The sequence below is a fragment of the Myxocyprinus asiaticus genome, chromosome 15 (genome assembly GCF_019703515.2).
Source record: "Myxocyprinus asiaticus isolate MX2 ecotype Aquarium Trade chromosome 15, UBuf_Myxa_2, whole genome shotgun sequence".
In the NCBI taxonomy this organism is placed as follows: domain Eukaryota; kingdom Metazoa; phylum Chordata; class Actinopteri; order Cypriniformes; family Catostomidae; genus Myxocyprinus; species Myxocyprinus asiaticus.
Window position 1 is genome coordinate 36,010,629 of NC_059358.1, and position 16,233 is coordinate 36,026,861.

Genomic DNA, 16,233 nt, shown 5'->3' on the forward strand with positions numbered 1-16,233 from the left:
AGTCTGTAGTTTTGACTGCACCCAGCAGCTAAACAGTTTGCATAAATACAATTGACTGAATAAGACTTGATAAAATGCACTCACCCAAAAGTTGCTGGTTCATGTTTAACTGAACTATGTCCAGACAAGCTTAAACACATGCACTCTTCCGGAACTGGACCATGGATCGCTTGACGAGCACCAATGCTGTTGCATGTGTTGATTGTTGTTAAACTCACTGTTGAGTTTTGCTCAGAGAACATTCGTATGTTTACCGCAATTTTATCAAAATTATTTGGCAGGTCAGATAAAAGTGATTGGCGGGCTGCATCAAAGACATCGTACCAGGAGACTCTGAGAAGTGGTGGTATGCAAGAAAAACTGCCTGTACTCTGTAGACTGTGTACCGCTCCACTTCAACACTGATTGTGAGAGGTTCTCAAGAAGCAATAGAGGCCTGACTTTGTTACATGTACCTCATTTATTTTTGCTGTTAATGTAAATGCCATTTTTCAGGTACATTGTACCGTAAAGTAGGGTACATTTTTGGTGTCCCATTCATTTTTTAAGCATTAGAGGCACACAGTGTTTTTGTGTAAATAATTAGACACTTTGGATTCTAATTTTATACCTGCATTAGATGCAACAGTATGCTCTACATGCTACGACCCTGTGCTATGTCTTATACAATTTTTGAGAGAGTGCTTAATCTAATGGCAATTTCCAAGCCTGGGCAATGCACAACTGGACATGGGTGGGAATGTTTACGCTACCTGTGGGCATATTTGTGCAAATAGTGAGTGTATTCACAAAATTATATTATATCCATGGAAATTAAATGATGCAAAGCCTAATTTGCCTAATTAGTGAGAAGGAAGCCAATGCGCTTAAGTCAATGAGAGTCAGAGATCAAGTTTATTAACAGTGCTAAGTCTAAACTCAGTCTATGCATTTGCAGTTTATGGATTCCTCCAGAGGGTGTTATTAAAGTATATGTCTCTGGAATTACAGTGAAATATAAAATTATGTCCTTGACAATAACAGTTAGCCCATGATGTTTTGTGTCAGTACAGCAATATGATTAAATATACTTAGATTCTCACAAATTTAACGGAGACCAATATCCAATTAGTCCTGACGAGCACCTCCTTTTCAATGCGTATAAAGAGTGTGTCATAGACGTATACCTGATATTCAAGAATGACACAGTTACTTGGACAGTCAGACAGTTTTTCCAGAGTCTAATATACAGTATATGCCTATGCTTTGTGTTTGATCGGTTGCTGTTCATTTCCAGTGGTGCTGAAATACTGCGTATTCCCAATTGATTGGCTCTTTACTCTTTTCTTTCTTCATGTTTGCTTAAAACTGCAGTTGCAGTGAGCCTTTCAAATCTTAATTTTAAACTAATGTATGATATAAGTTTAATTATTTAATTTTTAACAAAAAATATTAAATTTTTTTAATACAAAAAACCCCCTCTTTATTCTCACTAGCTTGTATAGTACTCTAGCTACTCTTGGAACTTGGCAGTACAATACTGCAGATATTGTTGACTTTTGTATGACAAATTGCTCATGTTCTTCATTTGAAAGTCGCATTGGATTTAAGCTGCTGCTAAAAGTAAATGTAAATAAGTCATCTTTTTATTTCAGTCTGAATCCTCCTCTTACCAGTAATAAAAACTTTAAACTTCACTACATTAATTATTAAAATTCACTAATCAGTAGGCATCGCATCCTGGTTTCTCTTGATTGCTCAGGTCAAGGACATAAATCGGTGCCTCTGCATACAGTACGTTTACTCTAGATACCAATGTCTTATGAATGGGCTGTCTTCATTTATCGCTTTTCGCAATTGTAGAAAAAAAAATCAACCACATTATAATTATAAAAACATACCGTTTAGCTTTGAAGTGACCAAAGTTCAGCCATGAAACTCTGTGGCGCAAGCTGAAAAAGCCAATCAATCTGCGTCTCTCTCTTTGTTTACCAATTAAATGGTTTATTTTTGTAGATAAGCCGGTTTCACTGTAGCGCATTGCGAGAGTTTTTTTTTCTGAAACCCACCTCCACTCCAGCACCACAGTCTAGATCTGCTACATGGGGATTGTTTTAATGTTTTTTTGTGCGGCAGAATATCATACATGCTCGATGCAATTTTGTCAAATTGTGCAGCAGCAGTAGCATGTCCATGCAAACTCTGTATGTCTGTGTATTAACTAGCATTAGCAAGTCTCCAATCTTGCTTTGCAGCAGAAACAGCAGCAGCAGCGCAGCAGATCTAGTCCACCAAGGCCAATATCCTATCAATATGTCATGTCCATATTAACATGCTAAATCTTTGTAGTTCATGATTGAACTGCATTTTGCGCTCAACCCTGTTATCACATGATTTTCCCCAATATTAAATAATGAAAAGTATATCATGAAATATTTCCTCAATATGAATAATATGAATAATTTGTTACAGTTGTTACACCCAAGAAGCAGCTTAATGTGGGTCCTTTCTAAAGCATAGGGTAATGACAAATAAATAATCTCATTCCATTTTCTTCATTTTTACACGTCACATAATATTTAACCCTTCAAATCATCCAATCAACAAATCATCAATAATGCTGTTTCTTTAGTATACGGTAAATATGTGTTATTCAATAATTACAAATAAACATTTGGTCTCAAAGTTGCTGGCCACTACTAATATTTATTATTATTATTATTATTATTATTCCATAGTATTTATTTCATTTTGATGTTTAATTGTAAGGTGTATTTAGACAGAAGCTAAAAATGGTTTAAATGGTTTTGAAACAGGATTTAGTTTAATAGGATTTAGTCTGACATAAACATTTTATAAAGTTAGGCATCTCCTTTTACTGTCTATTTGCTTAAAAAAATGTTTTAAGCCTTATTTTGTTTCCTTTTCATGGAAAGTGAATCCATAGTTTTGATATACAGGTATGTTTTGCTGTATTTCTCTATCAATTGCTCCTATATAAACCAACAAACAATATAATAGTGCTTGCTTGGAAGAAAATAAGGACATTATCATTAAAGGGAGCACTATTGTCCTCAGCAGTTCCAGTCATTTTCAAAAATGTATTGCATGAATTAGCTTTCCGTTCCACTGAAGTTTTGCAAGGAAAACCAACCAAGTTGCTTCGCTTAATGAGGAGATATATTTTAACAGAGTCCCTATTACTTTTCATTATTCGCTAAGCTAAATTATAAAGCAGACAGACTGCACTTGTATTCAACATCCTGTCCTTCAGTTATACATTCATGGAGAGCTTTTTATAGCCTGCAAAATCTTAGACAGATACAAAGTGCTTGGAAAGAACAGTTCTTTTGCATATGCTGCAAAAACCCATCCATTCCTAGCTGTTCACACATGAATGCCTGGCACATAAAAACAATTTAAGGTTAGAAAATTAAAAGGGCATAAAAATCAACTTGCCACAGAGAAACTTCTGAAGGTGATTTCACTAAACAGTTGCGTGATTTTAGCACACTGTATTTCAGTACAAAAACCTGCAATTTATTCACTATTATCACCAGTTAAACAAGAATCCAGTTTATCATGGTGTTAAATGCACCGAGAACATGATTTTCCATGAGCATTACATACATTTACTGTTGTTCTTAGAAAGAAGCCGTCAATTCTTATGTAAATTAGGCTATTTAACGTTAAATTAATGTTGTGCTATTAGCGTCAATGGAAAGTTTTAATAACTTAATTTTACTTTACCTGCCAGTAAGATGGGCTAATGCGCAGTGCTCACCACAAATTGTGTGGCTGTGTTTGCATCATTATCTGATTTGCATAATTCCTTTCGTGAATCGGGTGCTAAAACAACTCAAACACTGCATGCAAATATACAACACGAAATAAGCAAATCAGCACATGCAATTCATTCCTAGTGAATTCTCGCCTGAGTTTCTGCACTGTTGCAGTTGAGCTGATATTAGCTGCCGGTTCCTGGTCAGGGTGATGGCACCAGCTGCTCTAAATGTTTACTGCTAGTATGATACACAATTGTGAGTGACAGTCGTGAACTCTCAGGCATCTCTTTCTTCATCTCATTATCAAAGATCCTGTCATTCTAAACGTGATGTTATTTCATCGTCACCCACAGCAGCTGCTTCACACGTTCAAGTAAGATCCGGAAATAGCAGGCAACAGACATTGCTCTGCCCCTGACAGGTTTAACTAGCCAGCTCTATTAATACAAAGGTGCAAACACCTGATCACACATTTTTTTTTTTTTTTTTTTTTATAGCCGAGAAAATACGGGATATGTTGACGTTGATTTATAATTGTCAAATCACTGCATAATCACATCCCAGCCCTGCAAAGTCTATTTCCGTTAATTGGCATGGAAATAAAATGAGTTACTCTCTGTTGAGATAATAGGCAAATTATTTTAAACAACTTCTCCAACACCTTTTATGTTAGGAAGGTCATTAACACTACTCTGTTTAGTTACTCCTCTCTAAGGGCCTTCTAATGTGCAAATCTTTGTGATTCAGAAGAAGCATCTTGATTCATAAATGTATGTCATCTGAGGTTTTTCTTTACTCCAGATGTGTTTTTGTACTGATATCAGAGCAGTTCTTCATCTAGATCAGTGGTTCTCAACCCTGTTCCTGGAGGTCCCCCAACACTACACATTCTGGAAATCTCCCAAATCAAACACACCTGATTCAACTCATCAGCTCATTAGTGAAGACTCCAAGACCTGAATTGGGTGTATCAGAAAAGGGAGATATACCTCCAGGGACAGGGTTAATGTGCCCTTCAAGTGGACTTGGAAAAATCATAATTACGAGTTCCGAGCTCATGAATGACCCAGGGAAGTCGGAAGTTCAAGTGGGAAACTTGGAATTCTAGATGAGACCTGAGTTGCTGAGATGGGAGGAGTCCTAAACTTTCAAAATATATCGGAGGATAGTACAGGTTTTGTAGTGAATGACAGGTTTTTTTTTTTTTTTTGTTTGTTTTTTTTTCTAAATACAGCTAATTGTTAGCGCTTGCCGTTTTGGTCATATTCATTTATGTATATCAGCAACCATTCTATGCATGTTGTACATTTTACACCATAAAAATAGCTCGTATTTGTCCAAAATTCCATTAACGTAAGCAAGCTAACTGAGTGATATATATTATGGTGTCAAAATAAAAGTTCCTCAAGAAATATAAATAAATGAACCTGCCGTCGTCCATTTTTCCTGTTCTTTCTGACAACAAAGCATGTGAGCACAGTGTACTCAACTACCACTTCAGAAGTGGGAAGTAAGAAAATTCTGATAGCACATGAAGGCAGCATAAGAACTACTGATCTAGATGCTTTATCTCTGAATCATGATAAAAGTAGGTGATAAAGAGGTGGACGTGATAAGTCCTTTTTTTACCCTAAGTCTCCACTTTCACTTTCAGATGTAATTATATTGCTTCTGAAGAAAAAGATTTAAACATTGAAGTCATATGGATTACTTTTGTGTTTCCTTTATGTGATTTATGCATCTGGGATTGCATGATGGTGAGTAAATGATGAGAGAATGTTTTTCATTTTTGGGTGAACTGTCCCTTCAACCATTTAACTAAAATGAATCAATGTTTTCCCCAGCATATCATTAAAGCTTCATTTTCTAGATACTAAAACAAACTTAAACTCACAGAATAGCTATTATGGGATCATAACATGTTCAGACTGAATCTGCAGACTTTCTTACCATTTCCTACAATAATTTTGGGGTAAAATCAACAGAATTCTGTATGGGTTTTAAAATGGTAAAATGCATTCAATGGAGCTGAGAGTACTGCAGTCTTAATGGTAGCTGAAATCATAAATAAATAATAATTGATTAAAAAAATAATTAATAAATAAACACGCAAAGAGTGGGTAATGTTTAGAATGTTGTAGAATGTATGATGTGCATTCCAGTTCTGTGGCGCTCAAATAAACACTAGCAAATCAGATACTTATAAAATCCCCAATCCTTGATTTCATTAGATAACTTATAACATAAAATGTGAACATTTTAAGGTATTCATAAGAATGTGCAAATGAAACTGCTGTTCAAACCTTCTGGTGGTACATTCAGAGACACGCTTTATTTAGTTACAGCCTAGTATTCTTCATGAAGGTCCCTACAGCACTAAATGGAAAAATTAATCCATCCCACAGGCCTGTTTCTATGGCAGAGCGAGCGAGAGGGAGAGAAAGCTTGGGCCATTTTTGAGCTTGAATTGGTAATCTGTGTACACTGATAGAATGCTATCAGAACAGTAATAGAGAGATTTAAGGATTTCAATTCACATTTTCTTTTGCACTGAAATGTAGGTATTTGACGCATAATATGTCCAGCTATTGTCATCAACATAAAGAATTTAAGTTACATTTTTAGAGGAATGGATAAGGGAAGCTGCATATATTTTGTCCTATGACTGGTCACTATTTTAATCACCTTTTTACCTTCACTAGTTCATTTGAAATGGTAATTTTAATTGTTTGGGTGAACTATTCCTTTAATATGAAGTCATAAAAGAATTAGCAAAAGACTGTTTAAAATAGTTTTAGATGGAGTAGCCTATAACATGTCACACCGCAGTACATGTCAACTACCCATATGTGCATGTCCCTGACTTCATCTTTTCTTATCGCAAATATTGCAAATTATGTGTGTACTTCAAACTTAATATTGGCTTGGCTTAGAATATATTTGTATAGCACCTCAAACTGGATCCCGGAATCTGCCTAATATAGCCAGGTCAAGCCTAACTTAAGAATGAGCTGAATCAAAGGAGCATTTTCTAATAGCACTACACATTGTTATGGAGAATCGCTGCCGTCTCGGCTCATTTCAGCCTGGCGCAGTCAGATTGTCTTTGATAGTGCCTGTGGATTCCCAAGTAGAGAAAATGAAAGTGGCATTCAGTGCATATTCACCACTGGACAAGAATAAGGGCCTGAAATTCATGTCACTTTTTTTTTTACACTCAGCCTAATGAGAGTACAGAGGCACATGCCGTCAAGCCCTGCAGCCATCTGAACAGTAGCTTTGCTTGGCCTCGCCTCAGGCTTGTTAGTCATCTTTGCCTGATGGGGAACTGCATTTTTGACTATTAAAATCAAAGGACGACATTTGGAAAGCAGGGAGAAAAGCTTTTGACTGGTATTGCTCAGATTGTGAATTGACAGCAAAGCATACTATAGTACCTTAAACTGTGAAGCTGGTAATAACTATAATTTAGGAACCTTACTCATGCTTCATGGTCATGAATGGCATGTGCTGGCCTGTTATCTCAACGTTCTTATTTGAAAGGCCTACTAGAATGCATTAAAAGACGAAAGCCATTGACGTGATGTAAAGAACATTTCTAGTCCACTACATTTTAAAGAGAATTCCAGCTCTTAAATATTTAAATTAAGTAGAAACTTGTAATAAATGTTAAGTCTTTGAAGTACTTTTGAATGTTAGGAGGGGGTTTCATCACAATTTATTTTAGGATTGAGCTTTTTGAAAAACCTACAAGTTCAATGTAATTTTGGTGTCATTTATTTAAACAATCAGGGTTGCTGTTTGCTTTTGTGGCAAACAACTTTTAGGTCTATTCTCAGAAGCCATATACACACTGCAAAGTTTTGGGAGTAAATCCCCTTCATTATTGTTCTTTGTGTACAGTATATATGGTATATCAAAATTGCGATGACTTGCATTATGATAAATGTAGCAATGTTTTGGTGTATCACTACTGTAACTTATTTAAGCTGTTTGGTGATATTTGTTTACTACTTTTCCAACATAAATGCCAACAGTTTAAGCTGTTTGGTGTTTTTGACTATTTTCCAATATTTTGCCAAAATAAATTTCAGCAGTTTAAGCTGTTTGATGTTTCTAACTGTTTTGCCAACATAGATGCCAACAGTTTAAGCTGTTTGGTGTTTCTGACTGTTTTGCCAACATGGATGCCAACAGTATAAGCTGTTTGATGTTTTTGACTATTTTCACCTCCTTTTTTTTTTTTTTTTTTTTTTGCCAATATAGATGCTAACAGTTTAAGCTGTTTGGAGTTTTTCACTGTTTTGCCAACATGGATGCCAGCAGTTTAAGCTGTTTGGTGTTTTTGACTATTTCTCCAACACAGATGGCAAAAGTTTAAGCTGTTTGGTGTTTCTGACTACATTGCCAACATGAATGCCAACAGTTTAAGCATTTTGGTGTTTCTGACCATTTTTTTTTTTTTACTATTTTGCCAACATAGTTGCCAACAGTTTAAGATGTTTGGTGTTTTTTACTATTTTCAAATATTTTGCCAACATAGATGGCAACAGTTTAAGTGTTTTGGTGTTTTTGACCATTTTTGACTATTTTGCCAATATTGGTGCCAACAGTTTAAGCTGTTTGGTGTTTTTGAATATTTTTCCTACATAGATAGCAACAGTTTAAGCTGTTGGGTGTTTTTGACTATTTTGCCAACATGAATGCCAACAGTTTAAGCGTTTTGGTGTTTTTGACCATTTTTGACTATTTTGCCAACATGGATGCCAACATTTTAAGCTGTTTGGTGTTTTTGACTATTTCTCCAACATAGATGGCAACAGTTTAAGCTGTTTGGTGTTTCTAACTATTTTGCAAACATAGATGGCAACAGTTTAAGCGTTTTGGTGTTTTTGACCATTTTTGACTATTTTGCCAATATAGGTGCCAACAGTTTAAGCTGTTTGGTGTTTTTGACTATTTCTCCAAAATAGATGGCAACAGTTTAAGCTGTTGGGTGTTTTTGACTATTTTGCCAACATGAATGCCAACAGTTTAAGTGTTTTGGTGTTTTTGACCATTTTTGACTATTTTGCCAACATTGATGCCAACAGTTTAAACTGTTTGGTGTTTTTAACTATTTTCAAATATTTTGCCAATATAGATGCCAACAGTTTAAGCTGTTTGGTGTGTCTGACTATGTGATAAAGTTAAGTTCGTGGGCAATGGAGGAGTCAGGAGACAGTGAACAGTTGAGTGTTTATTCACACACACACTTTAGCTTCACACAAACAATGAAACGGCTCTTAGTGGCCAAACTCAAATAGGGCTTTCAATGTATACAGTCTCTGCCTTTAGCTGCGGGTCTTTCATCCACTGACGCTCTGAGCCAATCACTCTCATCCTATGATGCTCTGGCAAGCCTTATCAGGTCTCCCTCTGCGATCACTATAATGAGAGACAGGTGTTAGAGTAATTACAGCCCAGGTGACGAGCCTTACCGCTTTCCCTCTCCCGCAGACAGACACATGACCACGCCCCCCATGCCACAGACTATGTTCAAATATTTTGCCAACATAGATGCCAACAGTTTAAGCTGTTTGGTGTTATTGACTATTTCTCCAACATAGATGGCAACAGTTTAAGCTGTTGGGTGTTTTTCACAATTTTGCCAACATGGATGCCAACAGTTTAAGCTGTTTGGTGTTTTTGACTATTTTGCCAACATAAATGCCAACAGTTTAAGCTGTTTGAAGTTTTTGGCTATTTTGCCAACATGGATGCAAACAGAAATCAGCTGTTTGGTGTTTTTGACTATTTTTGAACAGTTTGCCAAACCAATATTAGCGATAACATTTAACTACAATTAACGTCTAGATATTTTTTAGTAAACTGTGTTCAACAGAAGTGCTGTATTTTGTTTTTGCTTATTAATGTGCTGCTTTTAAACAGCATGCTCTCTCTGGTTGGATTGTCAGGAACTGGAGAAGGAGCACACTGACCTGCTCGAGGATGTCACGGCCAATACAGGCAAGATGAAGGAACTGGAGGATAATCTACTCTTTAGGCTGACCAGCACGCAGGGCTTGCTGGTGGATGATGAGAGCCTGATCACCATGCTGGGAAACACCAAACACACTGCTGAGGAGGTCACATAGAAACTCCAGATCGCTGCAGAGACCGAGATCCAAATCAATGCGGCCCGTGAGTACAGACCAGGTTGGGGCTTAAAGCTTTGTCTTTTATTTAGTGCTTTTCGAAAAAAAAAAAAAATGCATGGAGTTAATTCCTTCATCACTTCCATGCTGGTTAGGCTGGTTAATGCTGCCCACCGCTGATTTTGGTGGTGGACCAGCATAGCCATTTTGTTGACCAACAATTTATGGTCTTTTTTGTGAAGCAGGTTGAGCAAGTAAGTCTGTGAATGAACTACTACAAACTGTTAAACTGTCAATTTTGTCTTCTTCTTTTCTCTGTGTAGTTGCCACGAGGGGAAGCATCCTGTACTTTCTGATCACGGAGAAGAGCATGGTGAATGTGATGTATCAGACCTCCCTGCATCAGTTCCTGGGCTTGTTCAACTTGTCCCTTGCCAAATAAAATTCTTCATTATCATTTCATGCCTCTTTTAACTCTTTTCAAAGAAAAATGAGCCATAACCATTTGTTTTCTTTAATGAAAAAAATAAAAATAAAATCACATGATTTTGATCATAAACAGTGCCGGATGACAGGGTCCCACTAAGATCCTGTGTAGTAACATACTCATTGGGCCTAATAGAGAAGGATCCAACCCGTAAAAACCTATACAAATATTTTTTGGTCTGTGAATTTTATCGCTGACCCAGCCTGATGGTACAGTGAGTAAACATCCTCAAAGAGTATAATTACAGCCAAGTGGATTGCCAGCATCATCGAGCACATGATCTTTGAGCTGCACAAGTACGCAGCTAGGGGGCTGTACGAGGAGCACACGTTTCTGTTCACTCTGCTGCTCACTCTCAAGATCGATATGCAGAGCAACAGGGTCAAACACGAGGAGTTCCTCACCCTCATTAAAGGTCAGAACCCGACTAGTCTCCCTCATGTCTAAAATTCTCAGTTTCTCTGGCCTGACCAGATATTTCTCCTTCAGTTTCTCTCTTTTCTAGGCTCTCCTCTGAGAGAATAATAACTCAAACAGATACTTGTCTGCCACTGTTGTAGGACAGTAGTTATTTATGAGCCTACGTGACTTGCTGCTGAATTTTACTGACCAGCTCACACAGCCAATACAGGACAAGAGCCAAAGTAAGGGAAGTGGGTGTTATTTTAAAGGGATAATTCACCCAAAAATAAAATTTTTGACATTATTTACTCAACCTCATGTTGTTCAAAGCCTGTCTGTCTTTATGGAGATATTAGGCAGAATGTTATGGATTGACAGCCTCAGTCACCATTCACTTCCATTATTACTTTGTTTCCCATACAATTAAAGTGAAAGGTGACTAAGGCTGTCATTCTGCCTAACATCTGCTTTTGTTTTCCAAGAAAGAAAGAAAAAAAAAAGTCAAATCAGTTTGCACCACCAGGTGAGTAAACGATGACAGAATTTCATTTTGGGGTGAACTTTAATGTGTTATGCTAACCCAAAAGAGCCAACTCTGCTTGTGTTTGTAGTAGTTTACTAACTATTAAAAAAGTAGCCAACTATACTTATAAAAGTGGCTTCAGTGTTTCCTGCGCCGCTTTTCAGTAGCGGCTGAAATGTTACCGAAGTTGTGAGTTTGCCATTTGAACTGAATGTAAAGAAATAAATAGACTGTGTACTGTGAAATATTGCCAAGATGACAATATTTCTATTGTGTTGTCTTCGCAGACAGCACTTAAAAACAAAAACTAAAAAAAAAAAAAAATTCCAAGTGACCAGTGTTGTCAGAACAAAGCCTTTTGAACTGGTTCTTTTAATGAATCCCTTATTATGGACTCACAATCTCATTTACAGTATTTGTTTTAATACACCTGACAAATTTATCACTGAATTAACATTCGATGCACTGAACCGCAAGTCATTACTTTCAGTCATGTCAGACACAAAATGAAAGTAGTGACAGAGTAATAGCAGTGTTTAACTAAATATTTTGCTTTAAACAAGGCGCAAAATGCCACACTGGGACTTCTGTGCAGAGACGATTAATTTGTAAAGATTTTTTTAAGTGGTTCAAACAAACCTATTTACAAAGACGTATCAGCCTTTCTATATATACTGTTTATACAGTGTTTATATAGTACAGTATAATATTGTGTAGATCCCCCTCGTGCCGCCAAAACGGCAACCCGTATCGTCCTGGTTACTTGCGTAACCTCTGTTCCTTGATGGAGGGAACGAGATGTTGTGTCAATTTAGTGACACTAGGGGTCACTCTTGGGAGCCCGAAACACCTCTGGTCTTTGATAAAAGTTCCAATGAAAATTGGCGAGTGGTATTTGCATACTACTCCCCCGAACATACGGGTATAAAAGGACCTGGTATGCAACCACTCATTCAGGTTTTGAATGGGACAAGGTCCCGGCCATTTCAGCAGGTAGTCCAGCGTTGTGGCAGGAGGGACACAATGTCTTATTCCCTCCATCAGGGAATGGAGGTGGCACGTCCTGAGCGTGATATGCCATTGCTATGGTATCAATGAGCCAGTGGGTGAGCCTCTGCTTGGAGACAGCGCTTCCTTTCCACTGTCCACCAAAGCAGACAAAGAGCTGCTCAGAGACTCTAAAGCTCTGCGTGTGCGCACCGGATACAGCAACGTTAGGGCTGGGTCTGCCTCCTCCTGCGGCAGCGCTTGCAGGTTCACCTCCTGATCCCTAAAAGGGGTCGTTGAAACTTTGGGCGCATAGCCCGGTCGGGGTCTCAGGATCACATGAGTGTAGCCTGGACCTAACTCCAGGCACGTTTCGCTGACAGAGAATGCTGCAGGTCTCCTACCCTCTTGATGGAAGTGAACACAGTCAGGAGGGCAGTCTTCAAAGAGAGTGCCTTAAGCTCAGCTGACTGCAGGGGCTCAAAGGGGGCTCCCTATAGACCCTGAAGAACTACAGAGAGGTTACTTACCTGGCTCCTTGTGACCACCCCCGGAACAGCCTGGGATGGGGGAGGAAGAGTCCTGTCCTCAAAATGGAATATTGGATGGTGGTCATGATGACAGCCGTGCGCACCGGGTATGTGACCCAGGGAACAAGGAAACCGCTCTTTTGCTGAACTCTTGGGTACCGCAGCCACTTGTGCATGCGGCGAAATTAAATGAAAAGGTAACAAAAGATTCTCCTCCCGACCCTCCACTGGGGGATGGAGTGGTCTGCTTATCAGCTCCAGAGCAGTGGGTTTCCTCGTCCCTGGGTTGCCCGTCTCAGGGGCACTTTGAAGCCTTTCTCGGGTTCTTGGCGGCCGGCCATGAGACGGTGCAGTCGCCGCAGAAGGACGCCCTTGGCTACGAACAGACGCGGTGCGAGATCTGGAGCCGTGCCAGGGCAGGATGTACTGGATAGCTTCCGTCTGCTGCTTCACCGCCAAGAACTGCTGGGCAAAGTCCTCGATGGTGTCGCTGAACAGGCCAACCTAGGAAATGGGGGCAGCAAGGAACCGTGCCTTGTCGGCCTCTCCCATCTCGACCAGGCTGAGCCAAAGGTGGCGCTCCTGGACCACCAAGGTGGACATCGCCCGCTCGAGAGACCGCGCTGTGACCTTCGTTGCCCGGAGCTCGTGCATCAATCCGAGTGGAGCCGAGCGCAGCTCCTGCATCAATCCCAGGGCGGAACTACCCTCATGCAGTTCCTTTAGCGCCTTGGCTTGGTGGACTTGCAGGAGAGCCATGGCGTGCAGGGTGGAGGCGGCTTGTCCAGTGGCACCATAGGCCTTAGCCATCAGGGACGACGTAAACCTACAGGCGTTGGACAGGATCTTTGGGTGCCCGTGCCAGGTGGTGGCACTCTGCGGGCATAGGTGCACCGTGAGTGCCTTATCCACTGGGGGGATCACCGAATAGCCCTTGGCCGCCCCACCATCGAGGGTAGTGAGGGCGGGGGAGCTGAAAGATCAGGACCGGGCAGTAATAGGTGCCCCCCACGACCTTGTCAGCTGCTCGTGCACATCCGGGAAGAAAGGAACTGGGGCGGGGCGTGGCGGTGAGTGGCCCCGTGAGCCCAGGAACCAATCATCGAGCCGCGAGAGTTCAGGGAAGAGTGGAGGGTTCCACTCTAGCCCGATGCTCACGGATGCCCGGGAAAGCATGTCCGTCATCTCTGCGTCAGCCTGTGACTGGGTGACCGTACCCGAGGGGGGGAGCCCAGCTGAGGCTTCTGTGTCCGACTGGACAAGCCCGCTCTCCGATGCTGCGCTCGAGAGCTCATCACCTTCGTGGGCTCCAAACAAGAGGTCGAACTCGCCATGAGACGAGCCAGCGGACTCATCCGGAAGCCCGATCAGGGTAGACGAGCATGCTGGGGAATGGGAGGTCTGTGGGGGGATACCCAGCGGAGGTGGTCCCATTGGGGTCCCCAAATCGCCCCAGTGCTAGCTGCGCTGGTCTCATACCCATAGGTAGAAGGACCGGGGTGGGGAGCTGCTGGGGTGGCTTGCTTTCTTACGAAGGCAAGCCGCGACCGCATCGTTACCATGGACATGTTCTCGCAATGAGTACATGACCCATCCACGAACGCTGTCTCCGTGTGGGCAGCGCCCAGACACGAAAGACAGCGATTGTGACCGTCAGAAGGCGAGAGATAATGACTGCAACCAGGAATAACACACAAATGGAAGGGCATCTTTAAAAAGACTGTTCCGTGTGTGCTGCTCTTTTAGAGAAATATACTCTTTTAGAATATACTCTTTTATTTCTGCCAAAGCACCCAGGGGCGTTCTCTGCAGTGCACCAGTGCAGAGGGGGGAGAAGTCGCTGAAATGCGGCGTCAGATCCAGCAGATGTGAATGAACAGTCGTGAGAATTCAGCTCAGTGAGCATCGACCGTTCGGCTCCGAAGAAAGTGATTGCATACTAGCTCCTTTTATACCCATATGTTCGGGGGAGTGGTATGCAAATACCACTCGCCAATTTTCATTGGCCTTTTATCAAAGACCAGAGGTGTTTCGGGCTCCCAAGAGTGACCCCTAGTGTCATTACATTGACACAACTTCGAGTGAGTGACAGATAGGGAACTAAGTATAGCATTCTGAAATGCTATTCTTCTCACCACAATTGTACAGAGCGGTTATCTGAGTTACCATAGACTGTCAGTTCGAACCACTCTGGCTATTCTCTGTTGACCTCTCTCATCAACAAGGCGTTTCCATCTGCAGAACTGCCGCTCACTGGATGTTTTTTGTTTTTGGCACCATTTTGAGTAAATAGACTATTGTGCATGAAAATCTCAGGAGATCAGCAGTTATAGAAATACTCAAACCAGCCCATCAGGCACCAACTGTCATGCCACGGTCCAAATCACTGAGATCACATTTTTTCCCCATTCTGATGGTTGAAGTGAACATTAACTGAAGCTCCTGACCCGTATATGAATGATTTTATGCACTGCACTGCTGCCACTCGATTGGCTGATTAGATAATCGCATGGATGATTGTTGGTGCCAGACAGGCTGGTTTGAGTATTTTTGTAACTGCTGATCTGTAGCAGCTTTTATATTAAAAATACTTTTTAAGTCACTTTATGAATTTCTTTTTAAGTCATTTAAAAATACTTGTTTTTTCCTCACAATTGTTAATGTAATGAGTAAAAATTTGAGGTTATTGGTTATTAAGTCAGCAAGCACATCGCTCTCCGTGAAATAAATGTTTATAGAAATGTGCATGAGATGCTTATAATATTTAACAGTTTAATAATCCTTTAAAAAAGGAAGCATTTTTCATGGGACTGTTGACAGCAGTTTAAGAAATCTTTTTAAAGTTACTCAAATGCAATATGTTTTTGTTAAATATGTAAAATGTTTGTTATATGTACAGCTAATGCAGTACGTATGTAAAAGTAATGGTAGGTTAACATTTTAAGTTAATTTACTTTTAATTTACTTATTTAATTTATTTAAAATGATGCATATTATTTCAACTTAAAAAAGCAATACAAACTTAATCTCTTTATGTTCTACAAACTCATCACTTTTTACAGTTTTAATAGTAAACTGAACAAAATGTTATTCTCCCTAGGGAATAAATAGGCATACTTGGTAAAAAAAATAAAAAAATAATAATAATGTAATTATTTGTCACAAAATGTCTATGGCAGAAAGAGTAGTATGGTAGTGTGCAATTCCGAAGAGTAGTGTGGTAGTATGCAATTCCCTTGTCTTTGGACCCACATTACACGGAACACGTCAAGCCAGAATTTTACCCTCAAAACGCAGTGAAAGGATCTCTGTGCTTAACTTTGCAGATTAAAGATTGATCTAGGAATTTTAAGAATCTTTATCAAGAACTTTCAAATAATATCATGATTAATTGAAAACTCTA

At 39.8% G+C, this 16,233-nt stretch overlaps 1 pseudogene; it reads left to right on the plus strand.

Moving 5' to 3' along the window:
- The window catches only part of LOC127452690 (dynein axonemal heavy chain 5-like), a 220,522-nt pseudogene that overhangs the window by 161,412 nt on the left and 42,877 nt on the right, over positions 1–16,233 (plus strand).